Raw genomic sequence first — 15,192 nt, forward strand, 5'->3', positions numbered from 1 at the left:
AAATGAACCACGAGATCCATCATGCTTAAAAAGATTAATTTAAAAAAAATAAATGACTTTGATCTTGTCCGTCTAACTTTGTTAGATTACATTTCTCTCTGTGGTGAACTTTTGATTTCTTTTTTTTTTGTGTCTGACAAAAAATTTATGAGGAGAGTCGCTATAAAAAAATAAATAACAAATTCACAGTGTAATGACACTGACATACTAATACATCTTCATCTTGGTCTTCATCTTGTTTTATCACACGCCGTGGACACACTCACCACTGAGTCCATCTTGGTTTGATATTAAAGGAGACTCACATGAAAGGTAAGTTTCCCATCAATTAGACTAGACTGTGGTGGCTCACCAACTTTCATTTCATCCAGCCACAGTTTCATAATACGCTAATTTACACGACTTAATATACTTAATAATTAGGCTAATATACTACTTAATAATACATCATAGTTTGTTAGTTCAGGTACTACTCACTAATATTGTTAAATACATAAAAGTTAAAAACTCTGAGCTGGAGTGGAATAGAAGTATTAAGTTACATAGAATGGAAATACTCTATATATACTATAAGTATAAGTAACTTAAAGTTATATATATATATGAACTCCTGGATAGTTGGCGAAAGGATTTTTGATTGCAAACATTAAAACAGAGAAAAAGCCCTTGAAGTATGTTGTTCCAGATGGAGCCCCCCCCCCCCTTCCTCTCAGGAAGTCCCCTAGAAATGTTTGAAACCACCTCCAGATTCTCGCCTCTAAGACGGTGTCGTACTGACTTCGATCCAGGAGGACTTCCTGTGATGATCTCTAACAGAATGCTAACAGAAGCAAAGCGGACCTCAAGGATCAGTAACAGAAGGTATGTGCTTTCTGGTCCACTGAGGTCCTGACCCATGCAGACTGCTAACTGGCCTGATGCTGGAAACCCCATATAGTAGTTCCACCTGCTCACCTACTCCTGCTTTATGGTCTACGGCGACATGTCTCATTTTAATTTTTCTTTTCAATCTATTAAATGGTTTGACTCATACTTGTCACATAGAGAACAACGAACTGTGGTGGCTGGTGCCAGCTCCTCTTTTATGGGTTGTCCAGTAGGGGTCCCCCAAGGGTCCATATTGGGGCCCATTTTATTCACATTGTATATTAATGATTTACCCGATTTTTGTTTAGATGTGGATGTTCAGCTTTACGCTGATGATGCGGTAATTTTTACTAAAGCTAAAAATCCTGAGGAGGCAGCACGGGTGCTTTCTACAGCACTCACACACATACAAACATGGCTTACAAGTTCGTGTCTTATTTTGAATGCAAAAAAAACTGTTTGTCTATTTCTGTCGAAGCAATCTGCTTCTTCCATGCCTTCTCGCTCAGGTGTTTTTTTGGGTGCTGACGAGTTGGAAGTTGTTAATGAATTTAAATATTTAGGTGTGATTATAGACTCTAAACTTTCTTTTAAAAATCATGTTAAAATGTTATCAAAAAAAATTAAATATCACCTTTGCAACTTTAAGCAAATCAGAGGATCGTTGTCAGAAGCAGCTGCTCTGATGTTTCTGCACTCTATGATTTTTTCTCATTTAAGCTACTGTATTACTAGCTGGTCCATGACCGGCTCTACTATCGTGAAACCAATTGAGCTTCTGTATAAAAAAGCACTCAAAATCTTAGACAAAAAAACGTTTTCTTACCATCATTGTAACATTCTAGAGAAATATAATTTGCTGAGTTTTCCTAATTTTTGTAAGTTCTCCTCTGTATGCTTAATATATAAAGTACTTCATGGCCTGGCGCCATCTCCACTTAAAGAGTTTATTGCATTTAAACAAACAAGGACCACCAGATCAATTACTAATAGGGACTGTGTGGTTCCATACAGGAAAACCTCTTTCAGTCAAAATGCCCTGTCTACGAAAGGAACTGCAATCTGGAACACACTACCCTTACCCGTAAAGGAATGCCCTACCTTGACTACTTTTAAGAGCCACCTGAAGGTATGGCTTAGAGCCAACCAAACGTGTAATCACCTTTAATGTTCTAACTGCATGCTTCTAATGTACTGATTAGCTTTTATTTGTCTTTGTATGTATGTGTGATACATTTATCTATTGTCTATTACCTGCCAAGGGACTGCGGATGTAAATTAGCAGGCTTGCTAACTCCGACACATTTACATTTGTATTCACATACTGATGTTCATTAATGTGTATTGTCCCTTTCAAATAAATAAAGAAAGAGAAAGATGGTTGGGATGGATCCATCTCAGCTCATGGACGACTACTGCTGATACTATTGCTTCTGTTAATGCCACCATTACTGCTAATACTACTACTACTATACTACTACCAACACTAAATGCACTTGGAACCCAAGCACCAGATTTCTGCCTAAAAGCCTGTTAAGGCAGTTTTTCCTCTCCACTGTCGCTGTGTTGGGACTTTAAACTGTATTGACTCTGGAAATCATGAGCGTATTCTAGTCCCGCTCAATGTGTTAAGTGTCCTGAGATGACTGCTGTTGTGATATGACACTATAGATAAAATGTAATTGAATTGAATTGAGATTCTCCGGTGATTAAAACCTGCAGAGCTGTTCAGACGAGGACACACAGAGGGGTTCCTGTGTTTTAAATGGACCTGTTTGGCATGTCAGTAACTCACCATGATTTTCTACTGCACTGAAGCGTTGTGACAGGCAGACTGGGAAGGGGGTCTGGAACAAACATTCCCCTTCAGGGATTAGCAGGATTTGTGGTTTGCAGACTCCAGGTCAGAAGCTCAACAGCAAAGAGTTTACTGCAGCTCATAAATACGTCCTGATTTAAAGGCGTATTCTACTTTTTTTTGTGACTTATATGTTGGCTGATTTGACCTTTACATCAGACACTGTAAACATGACATAATAGTCGATTAAAGGCATGAGTTTGGACGCTCATCATGTTCCTGGATGCTCAGATTCTGCAGATTTCTGCCACACATTCACACTCCTGTTTCACCGGCTTGAATCTGAGCAGAACAGATGTTGCTGTCATGTTCCCTGAATCATCGAGAGATGAAACACACACACACACACTGACCTCTCTCGGTGATGGCATCATGGTGCTATTCTTGCTCATCGCTTCATCCACAGACAGTCACTCACGTCTCACACACACACACACACACACACACACACACACACACACACACACACACACACACACACACACACACACACACACACACACACACACACACACACACACACACACACAAACACAGCTGATTTCAAACAGCTTGTGTCACAGCAACTGGACCTCTTGACCCCCCGTCTACCTTGACACATGCAGCTGCAGTCACATGATCCAGTGTTCAGAGGAGTTGGCAGTGGCATGTGGTGACTGTTGTGTGTTATTACAACTATTATGATACCAGTGTGTCTATGTGGCAGCTGTCACTCAATATATATTAAATATACAATATATGTACAGTACAATGGTCAGTAATCAGTCTACTTATTATGTCACTTGTTCATCACATTAAATGAGATGTTATTGTCCTATAAACAACCAACATGATGTTTGGAGACAGCTTTTTACAGAAGGACCACAAATGAAAGGAAAACTAATTCCACTAACAGATCCACAGAAATATAATCACCAACTATTTTCATCATCTGTTCATCATCAAAACACATTTTTCATGCAGAAATGTCAGAAAACTATTTTGAGTGGTTAAGAAAGCCGATAAACACAAGATCGGAACTTTCAAATGTTGGGACCTTTGTGTTGATCCGTTGGCCCTTCAGGATTAAAATCTTAGATCGGGGGCCTCAAGCATTCATAACATCAGCTTGTCCAATAATCTCTTCTTCCACAGATGACCCCCCCCCGGGAGCCGTTACTGTGCTTACACGATCACCGAAAGGCCGAGAGGCGGTTGACGATTTTCGGAAACGGTTGCCACTGGCAACCGGGTAACCCTTACTTGTCGAGCCATGCTCATCCAAACAAGCTTGAAGCAGCCGCTGCATGCCTCCCCCTCCCACACACACTGCTCACTGATCACACACTCGCTCTCTGAATAAATGTGTGTAGGTGTGTGTGTGTGTGTGTGTGTTTTAGCAGTTAAGGACTCACAGGAGATTAACATCCCTGTTGGATTATGGAAAGGGATATGCACTGGAAAGCTTCATTAACTCCCTGTGTGTGTGTGTGTGTGTGTGTGTGTGTGTGCGTCTCTCTTCCCAGGGTTTTTCAGCCTGTTGCCTCCCGACTAAGTGCTTGGCGGCTGCCCTGCAGACATACGTCTCACTCGGTGTATGCGGTACCATTGCTCCGTGGCCCTCGGGGGCCTCCGTGAGAACACGCGCATCAGTCAGCCTCGGGGGCCTCCAACGAGAGGAGGACCGTGGGAGCGTTTAATGAAGCGAACGCCTCCTGTAATCCAGCTGCGACGGTGATCTCCGGAGGCTCTCAGAGAGACACTGTGGTCTGAGCAAAGGGGGGCGTGGAGTCCTGGGTGTGGGTCTCAGACCTGGACTGGATGCACGAGGACAGGAAGCGTCTGGTCACACAGGAGTCCGGAGAGGAGTTTTATCTACCTCTGTTAGATAATGACCTTCTCTCTCTGCTGGTTTCATTTTTCATTATCTCTAGTTGTCATTTTGCCGTCTCCTTTCATCCCTCCGACAGGCTTTTCATTTTCTCTCTTTCTTCCTTGGAGGATTTTCTTGATCCCTAAAAGTAATTTTTATTCCACCCTGCAGGGTGAATCTGTTCATCCAGAGATGTGCTGAATAATGTCCCGAAGAACAGTTAAACCGGTCACACGCTGTCAATAACCCTGAGACACCGGAGCGTACGCTGCTCCCATTACACATCAGAATGGAGAATTTTGATTTTAATTACATAAGCTGTTTATATACGTGCACATACTGTACAGCCCATGTGTTTCCATTCAGTGTAGTTATATATATTGACATATAATTTGTGTTTTATTGTTGGTCATTGGTGCTTTTTCTACACATATTATATATTTTCTCTACATACTGTGCATAATAGTCATTTTCTATTCTTTACATGTATTGGTCCAGCTTTGATTTCTGTGTGAATAAATTGAGAACAATGGAAAAAGAAAGTGTTTACAAAGGTCAACGTTTCACTCTTAATGTTTATATTGACTTTATTATTTGAATACCGTACAACTTTTTCTTCTTTGGCGGTTTGAACCCAGTATTTCTGCACTATTGCAGATAAAGATCAGACGACAAACTAATATTATTATTATCATGAGAACTATTTTCTAATAAGACTCTAGAGGTATACTGTGTAGGATTGCTTCTGACTCTTTCTCGTGATGTTTCCATTAACTCCAAACCATCGACCAAAAGTCAAAATGTATTGAAAAAATATGTTGTGGAACAGAATATGCTTCCATCCATATTTGGATTACAAACAGAGCAATGTTGGAAAAGTTGATTTAATCCGATGATTCACTACTCAAACTTATTTTGTTTTGATGACATGGTTTGGTTTGAGAACGTGGGAGGCAGCCTCGAATGTAAAAAGAAGGAAAAAGGAGCCTTTGGTCCGAGTCAAGCAGGTTATTGCGACTCTGGACTCGTACATCGGCGGCCGATCGTCGAGCTGAAAACCACAAAGTGCAGAGATGGAAAGACTTTCTCTCCGCTATGATCATTGCTTTATGTCTCTCTCTTTCTCTGGCAGCAGCCCTTGTTATCCGCTCCTTGGAGGTAAAGCCATAACCTCCATTTGCACAGGTTAATGTGCAGCCACCTCGACATGAACACAAAACCAATACCAGGCCTCCTTGCGTGGGTGATCGCTCACTCTCTCTCTCTGCTCACTCTCTCTGTCTCTCTCTCTCGCTCTTTTATTCATTCTCCGTCTCCGTTTAGCTCTCGCCGTCTCCCTTTCCTTCTCCACCTTGTAAATTGGACTATGGCACCATTACGATGCTTTTCTCATTATTCTCATCACTCTGACCAGATTGCCTTGTCTTTCAGGACCATTGGGCTCCGTTGGTTGGCGGCTGCTCCTCTTCCTCAGAGCAAAGAGAACCATGAAATGGATTCCAGTCTCCAGCAAATAATACAACCGGAGGCCACTGAGGACTGCCCGCCGAGGACCGATGTATCAAGCGAGATGTGAACTAACGTTGGTAGGAAGCGCTGAGATAACATGCACGAGCCGTGTTCAATCTTTTGAAAGCATTCCTCTAATCGGATTTCTCTTTTCTTCCCCAATTAAACGACTACTTTTACGACTTTTTTCTGTTAATTAGAAAGTCGTTTTCAGTTCGGGCATAGCATTGGGATGAAATGAAACTAAGATACTCCCATTAATGCGTTGTCTTCTGGGAGGATTATAATGTGAAAAGAACTTTGTAGGAATGTTGTTTTTGGTTGATTAGAACACGATTGCGTTAACTAATCTGCTCCATGGAATCGTTCACAGCTAAAGAGAAATGATAGAATCCTGTTTACATACATTTGATGCCGACGCCAACATTAGTTTTCCTGCTGTTAATTGTTTCGTTTTACAAAGAAACATGCAATTTGTACTTTTTTGGTGAATTGATTGATAATCTATCACTGCAGGTATCGCTGGCAATTTAAATCCAATTACGTTCATCAGCAGAAAAACAATGAGTTTTCTCCACTAAGAAGGAAAAAGCTCCGTGCCCAAGAACTCCATTGTCCTGCTCAAACTTTAAAAAGGCCAAGAGAGAACCACGGCAACAAACTGCCTCATTATATGTAACATGGCCAGTGCACCTGAGGTCCCTGAAGCTGAACGCAACTCCTCCGTCACTTCTATTGGAGCTGAAACGGCGTTTCGGAATCCGATTTCACCGCTCACCAACTTCTCCAGCTCTGTGCACAGCCAATGGATGGATGTCGTGATATCACTGCTTCAAATCCATAGGTTGTAGCAGATGTAAAAAAGGTGTCAGGAAGAAAAAAAATATAGAATTTTGAAACAAAAATACAACAAAATTAAATTGCTGCTCTAGTCTGTGAAAGATGCACAAGAACAGTTTGTTAAGTTTGTCATTTACTGTAATCTTCAACTGAACTGTAAAGTCAGTGTCACCAGTAATAATATGACTATTACTTATTATTATTCATGTTCCAACAATCTGAAGAGCAGACAGCATTCAGTGGAAAATAAAGTGAATTTTGTCCATGACCCTAATGAACAAAACATAATTAAATGGCTAATAGTTACAACTTAGCTTAAAAGTAGGAGAAGATTTGAGCCCCATGACTCAAATCCAGTTAAAAGTAATTAGGTGTATTTACACAGGCCACCATACAGCCTCGTCTGAACCAGCACCAATATAGGGGTGGGCGATACACCGAAAATGTACCGATACCGAAATTTACGACGACAACCGACGTCATTTTGCCCATGTCGGTATATTCGGTTAAAAAAAAAAAAAAAAAAAGTCGTTTTTTCTTGTTTGGCTGTGTGTGTAGGTAGGCTACCAGTATGTTCATGTCCCTTTAAGACGCTCGGCTGTACTGTACTACGTATACAGCGTGTGCAGTCACGTGACTCCACCCCATCCAGTCTGTAACAAGAAGGGAAAGTGTGGGTGCGACGAAAATGGAGTCCGCCAGTTTAAACGATGAAGCGGCTGCTGCCGCGGCAGCCGAAGTAAAAGTGCGTGTCCACAGGCAGCGGTGTTTCCCCGCGTCCCATTCATTGTCTATGTGAAAAGCTGTGCAATGCATTCTGGTAGCGTCGCGGCGAATGTCGAGAGACGGCGCGCGAGTTGGCCGCTCCTCATTTGCCTAAAGTTGAAGTCGAATCTACTTTATGCTAATCAGAGGCGCCGGGCTCGACTCGCCGCCTCGGGAACGCTCGCGAACGCTCGCAAATAAGTGTTGTTGAAAGGAGAGCGCCTGTCAATCATCCTCTCGTGGCAGCCTGCCAAGTGTGCAATACCGGGAAGCGGCGCGTCCACTCGCGTTTAAAATCGCCCCTGTGGACACGCACCTTAAATCTGGTCGAGGAGGAAGAGCACCTCGTTCCCAAAAGAAATGCGTCATCGATCGTTTGGCAACATTTTGGGTTCAGCGAGGACGATGTCGATCAGAAAAATGTGAAATGTAAACTGTGCCTAAAGACTGTTGCGACAAGTCATTGTTTACTTTTCCAGTGGCAAATGTGAAATTTATTTTGTTTACAAGGGATGCAACTTGTTTCTCCTGTTATAGAGAACCTGATTACTTGACAACTCCATATTTTGAATTTGTTTATAGAGACTGTATTTTTAATTCTTTGTTATTTTATACTACCAAATAAATAATATAAATCTTAACTACAGTGTAGTTTTACAGTCCTTTTAAAGTGGCATTTTTTTAGGCGCGCGGGGGGGGGGGGGGTTACTTATCGTTCATTTATCGTTATCGAGGTGAGTTCCTCAATATATCGTGATATTGATTTGAGGTCATATCGCCCAGCCCTACACCAATATATCAGATATATCAGATCAGGACAAACTCTTAAAAAGCACTTTAACAGGAGAATCAAATGGAAGCCACCCTCAGGGAGAGGAACGAGGAGGGATCCGTCGCCCAGCGAGGACCACTCGCGTGGTCTCTCTTTTATCTCTGGTTCGGCCTCGGCCCGGAGATTACCGGTCTCATTACACATTTAAAACAGAGGAGATTCAAAGAGACGGAGCAGAGGAGGCGTTCAGACGGACAGAAAGAAGAAAGAAAGAGACGAGAGAGAGGTTTTAGACAAAAAGAGAGAGAGAACGGATGGATGAAAAAGGAAGTTAAACATTTAGAGAGAGAAGGTAAATGCATACCTCCTTTTGAGTTCACCCACTCTCCCGCTCATGTCTGCTTCAGCTGAATACCCACTGCTCTTCTATTCTATCCTGACACAATATGTGGCTTTTAGCAAAGTCCTTTTCCATTTCAGAAGTGCCCAGCTGGATATTAGAATAGACAGAAAGATTTTTTTAAATAAAAAAAAAAAAACATGAAAGGCATGAAATTCAAGCAAAGGCAACAAAACACTAAAACGTCTATTCTCCTCCCAACTGTGTTTGTTATTTGTGTTCTTTAGAACATCTCCTATCTGCTGTGTGTTGGGTGCTGGTATCCAGTTAGTCCCTCATACGTGGAAACCGCAGAGCAAACGTCAAACAGACTTTGACCTGCACTTACAAGTCCTCCAGCTTTCCCCTCCCTTCCTTTTAATTCTCGTCCCCCGTCGTTTCATTTTGCTCGGGAGTGACCTCAAACAAAGAAGCCGGGACGGAAAACTTCAAAAACCTCCCGCCTGTCACCTCATGAGCTGCTGTTGTCTGCAGGTCCTTTCCCCCGGCTTTCATCTCCCCCTTTCAAAGGCTTCGGTTTCTTGTGGGACAACAATGACCGAGCGTTCTCTTGTACCTTTCATATACAGTAAATAGGTGGGGGGAGAAAAAAGGAAAAAGTGGGCCTCCCCCACCAGTGCTATCTGTTTTTCTCTCTCTTCTCTGACTTGAAGGTGGGCTGAAACGACATACAGGACGCGGCAACAATCCAATACCATAAGCTGTGCCGAGACGATAAAGCAACTCGGGAGGATCAAAAGGATTGACACGTTCTTGTGTTGCCTCTGTCTGCTTGACGCCACGACGGCGAGCGGAGAAAAAGCGCTCCCGGCGCTCAGTCGGGATTCTGTTCAATTACTAAATAAACAGCTCAACGACAGAGAAGCACAAAAGGTGGTTATTGTAAAGCCTTGCACGGCGTTACGCCTTATTGACGAGTGTTATTACGACGCCACATCGTCCCCGCTTCTAAACGCCGTCTTCTCTTTGGATCGGAGAGACGCGTGCTGTGATGATGATGGATAAAAGGCTTGATGCTGACTTTTATCCTTTATTCCTTCCTTAATTCCTTCCTACCTACCCACCTACCTCCCTAATTTTATGAGTCGTCAAATTCAGGCACAAATCTGTCTTTGAAGTTTTGTCCTTTTTTTTTTTTAAAGAAGCTGCTGAATTTACGGCTTGTCCACTTACCATAAAAACATATCCAAACTTTTTTTTTTTTAACTCAACCCAATGTTGTAAACCATAAGTTTTCCTCTTACAGGAGACTCGGCCTTCCCCGACCTTATTGGCAACCGGAGCGAAGACGGACTCATCTAGAAATGTTATTCATTACCGGTGAGACACGGTTTGGAGTCGCGCCGAGCCGTATCTGAGCTTTTAAGCCCGGTTGAGCCCGAGCACAGCTGGAGATCCTGAAGGAGCACTGCGCTGGTCATTTCACAGTCTAGACAGATGACTACGGATTATTAAGCTTTCTCCAGCGGAGCCGTGGCTGAATCTTTGAATAACCTCACCGATGAGATCGAGCCAAACGCCTTAAAAACTCACTTTGAGGACTGATTTCTTCCAAGCTGCTCTGCATCCGTTTGTTTTTTTGCTTTTGTTGTTTTGATTTCCTTGTGTTTTGCAGTACATACTTCATAAATCCTAATTAAAACAAATCAAGCGTTGATGTTATTAATACTCTTTAAGTATGGAGAGATTTTTTCATCGGAATACTATTTAGAAAAGACATGAAGTTGTGTATTTAAAAGCTATAATACTTCTAATTACTGCCCCTGAACATAATCATATTAAAAAAAGCCACTCGGGCTTTGCAATGATAATTTAAAGAACAGCTCCGGTTTCAAAGAGGTGGGGTCAGCCCGTCACGGAGACATCCGGTATTGATTACGCTAACACCGGGTCAAATTGGCCCGGTCAGATCGAACGGGTTATCTCCGTACCGGGACATCAGATTGCGGCGGCATCGGTTCCAAGAATAGCCAGGGTTGAGGATGAGATACAAAAGGTCCAGTTCATTAGCAGGGAGCCTGTCAGAGTAACGGACTGCTCTGAGCCCTTCCAGTGATAACCGGGGAAATTAACAGACTGAAATCCCAGCGGTGAGGGTACGGGATATAAATAGAAAACTCATGGAAAGGACACTTGTGTTAATAAGGCATTTATTTGGCATGAAACTAGTTCAGGGATTCTTTTATAATTTTACCAGGTTGGTGCCGAAGGTTGGTGCAGATACACTTCCACCAATATGTTGACGCTGCTGAACGACTTTGCTCAAAGGAGCAGAAAGGTCTGATGAAGTCTGACTCAACACATTTTGCCTGCAGGGGTTCACTTTTAGTCAATATGTATCACCCATGGCAAAACCGTAGTCGCAGGAACACTGGGAGTCACCATCCGACCTGAATCTACTTCGACTTCATTCATCGGACTCGCCTTTTGTCTTCTGCCATCTTTAGATGAGATTATTTATTAGTATTCGTTTATTTAAAAGGGGACAGTGCAATTTCATAAAACACATGGTTACACATGGTTAAAAAAGCCAGAATTAGCCAGAAGGCTAGTTTTCATCTGTAGTCCCCTGGCCATGATGTAAAAAAGGCAATTTTAGGGTATATTTTGTATAAAGGTGGTTCCTCAGGTTACAAACAGAGTTGCTGATCAATACAGGTTATCTAGTTTCAAAGCAACATGATGGTTTCCTAGTTAGGCTCATTTAAACAAATCATATTTGAGCATATCATAGACTGGATGATCATTAAGAAATCATTGTAATTTTAATGTTGATTTTGGTCTTAGTTTAGTCACACATCGGGAACACATTCTTTGTCGTACTTCCAGAGGCTGTCGAGGAAGATGCTGATATTCTGCCATCTTCAGTCCCTCGCCGACGATGAAAGCCTGTCAGAAGGAGTTGAAAGAATCCACATTCGGAGATGTGAGAGTATCTCTCCAGGGTCCGACCGTCCTTATGCTGCGGTTTACAGTATTGTGATACGTTGTGTTTTCTGTGATTTCCCCGTATCGTGTATCCAGAGTTTACTCCTGACAAAGGAGACGCATCACACTCCGGTTGACTGTGAGCGACACTTCCGTCTCTGCAGAGCGGATTTGGGTGTGACGGAGATTTCACATGCCAGGGTTTTTCTTCTGCTTCTCTAAACACTAAATTGAAATTCCTGAACGTTATCAAACAGTTGACACGTCTGATGGGATGCATGTAGACGAGCAGAACTCCTCTCTGTGGAAGAAGGAGCTGCTTGTACTCTCCTGGTGCTGCAGCTGTGATCAGGACTGACACCAGCACACGGACCATAATCCCCGTTGATTAGAAACCTGAAATCAAAGGCTTCCACCGCCGTCACTCTCACCTCCTGTCTCACTCTCACCTCCTGTCTCACTCTCACCTCCTGTCTCTGCTCTTTTCTTCGTTTCTGAAGGGAACATTTCCATCCTGTCTTTTCTCTTCTTATCCTCTGCACCTGTTTCAATAAGCGGCTGCGTGTTGACAGAGAGGCTTTCAATCTGCTAATAACCAGAAGCTGAGCTCAATCATAACACCACCATGAGAATAAGAGGATCATCGAGAGACATTTATGTCCTTCTGCATGCTGGACCACCTGATGTTCAGTCGCTCGGTGAATTTCAGATCATGGCTAGTGCTGCAGGCGGCTCGCCCACTACTGAATGTTTTATACCTGGGTTCAAATGGCTTTTTCCCCTGTGTTTTCTGTGATGCTAATATGCAAAATCAACATTTCCTAGTCAATGCACTAGGAAAAATAATCTATCTTGGGTCTTGATGTACCTGAGTGAGGCTACTGTGCAAGAAAATATGACTGTGCAGTGCAATGTTGGGAGTATTTAGTCTCACTGAACTGTAGCCTTCGACGACAGCAGGAGGAATAAAACGGTAGAAAAAATCAGTGGAAAGGTTAGAATTAGAGAAACAACTCTCACTTTCTCTGTGTTGCTCTCCAAGTTTCCCCTGAAGACAATGAAGAAAATGTTACATCCCCCAAACAGCTTCCCTCGTTCATTCAATTCTGAATTCTCTAGCGTGAAAAAACAAATATATGAATGTATCTGCAGAGCCACGGCTGCACGAGGAAGTGCTCTTTGGTGTTAACCTCATATATGTAAGATCAAACAGCTGACAAAGCAAATCTCCGAGCCTCCAGCTAACCTGCGTTGTCTGCACACACATTACAACCTTACACAGTCTCCAGGCAGTGGACTCACATCTGATTATTCAGAATATAAAGTAGTCGTTGTGTTGGTTTCCAACGGAACAATTTATGTACGAGTTAATACAAATACAGCAATAGGTCACAGCTCCATGTTCTCCCAAAAAAATAACTGAAATGTGAACAGCAACAACTAAAAACATTACTTTCATTATCCAGAGAAAACGGTGATTGTTGCTTTTAAAAACAGTAAGTGGAGTCAGCCTCTAGTGGTCGTTTGAGGAACTGTTTTTGGCACTTCTGCCTCTGCTTCATTTCTCAGGTTGCTGCTTGAATCTTGATTTTGTAAAAAAAAAAAAAAAAGAAAGAAAAAGAAGGCAGTTGCCTGAAACCTAAACCTGATCCCAGCGACAGTGATTGATGAGCCCACTGCCGCCGTCGTGCCAGCAGCACAAACTAAGAGGTCTTGGCTTGATTGCTCATGGACATTTATTATAATTTGGGGGTATTAGCCTTTTTGATCTTGAGGTTTTGATCCGTGGCATAAGTGCACGTAGAAATGACCGCGGGGAGTCGTAATAATTAATCTCTTCCTGGACAGGCAGACAGTTATGAAGTAGAAACAGAAAGTGAAGGAAAAAAAAGTCAGACATGAGAGCTAACTGACTCAATCCTTTTCACGCCTGCATGTAAACAGTCAGCGGCTCAAGTCTGCATGTTGAACACTGGTGTGTGTGTGTGTGTGTGTGAGAGTGACAATCCATTTGAGTTCCTATTAGACCAGCAGTTACGGTGATGAATACATACATGGAAATTAGCCCAAGATGAGGGCTAATTGTCTGATTAGATGTGCTTCAGGTTGATAGATGCACAACAGCCCCGCGCACATAAAGCAGTCATTAAGGGACATTAGACCATTAAATTGAACATTTCACTATAGCTAGAGGGAAAAATATGGATGTTCATTAATGTGTCTCGCATGTGTTTGTGTGTGTGTGTGTGTGTGTACCTTTTCCTGTGAGTACTTTGTTCTCTCTCTGAATCTGCACCTGTTGTGGAAAGGGGAGAGATCACATTAGTATTACACCAATTACACATTTGAACTGCTTCCTCACCGACTTGAACAATACAACATTCACGGGAAATCATTGGGAATGCAAATTGCCCGTTGAAGATGCACCTTCTGTAGACACTCTAACAGAAGTCTTCGTTCCTCCCACACACGACGCACAAACCGCCACTGGGAAACACTTTAGCCTTTTCAAGTCTTCCTAATCCCTCTCACCTTGGCGGGGTGTGTATATAAGACAGGAGATGTTGTTGATAATTAGTCAGAATCTACATTCAGAAAGGGCAAACAAGCCTCCGATGCCTCTCCAACAACCTCCAGGGCTCCTACACCTTTTCCAAATCAAATCCAAGCATTTCAAGGTGCATTTTCATGCTTTTCCAGCACCTTCCAGCTGTGGTAAACTCCATACTTATTATTGCACTTGTTCATCACATTAAATGAGATGTTATTGTCCTCTAAACAACCAACATGATGTTTGGAGACAGCTTTTTACAGAAGGACCACAAATGAAAGGAAAACTAATTCCACTAACAGATCCACAGAAATATAATCACCAACTATTTTCATCATCTGTTCATCATCAAAAGTCATTTTTCATGCAGAAATGTCAGAAAATGCTGTTTTCAGTCCCTCAAATATGGAGATCTTCTTTCCTCTGTTCTATCATATATGTCATCACATAGAACACACATTTCAAGACCTTTATTCTACATCCAAGCACTTTCAAACCTGGAAAATACCACACTAACATTCAAGTGTTTTCAAGGATTTCCAGCTCCCGTAGGAAACCTAAACCTCAAAGGAACAATGACGCGCTGCAGGCAGACACACACACGTAGTTGTACACACACACACACACAAGCTCAGAGAGACATAAGTACACACACTTCCCCCCCACTGAGGAAGAAAAAGGAACAAATGGAAGCTCCTTTATCGACACAGAAATAGGGAAACGTTCTTATTTGCGTTTCCTGGCAAACACAAACCCGAGCCCGTCTGCTCTTGAGGGTGCCTCGCTCGCCCTCCGAGAGTTAAAATGACACGCTTTGCTGGCCAGACTCCATTTTCAGCTCAGTGGAATT

The 15,192-nt window shown here is 42.5% G+C and overlaps 1 protein-coding gene across 1 annotated transcript in view; it reads right to left on the reverse strand.

Annotated features, from left to right (window-relative positions):
- Positions 1 to 14,068, reverse strand: part of tnr (tenascin R (restrictin, janusin)) — a 75,867-nt gene extending 61,799 nt beyond the window's left edge. Inside the window, exon 1 of the mRNA XM_084007500.1 lies at positions 14,048 to 14,068. The gene's annotated coding sequence lies outside the window, so the exon portion shown is untranslated. The remainder of the gene's footprint in view (positions 1 to 14,047) is intronic.
- Between the last annotated feature and the right edge of the window lie 1,124 nt (positions 14,069 to 15,192).

Source organism: Eutrigla gurnardus (assembly GCF_963514095.1).
Source record: "Eutrigla gurnardus genome assembly, chromosome: 4".
Taxonomy (NCBI): domain Eukaryota; kingdom Metazoa; phylum Chordata; class Actinopteri; order Perciformes; family Triglidae; genus Eutrigla; species Eutrigla gurnardus.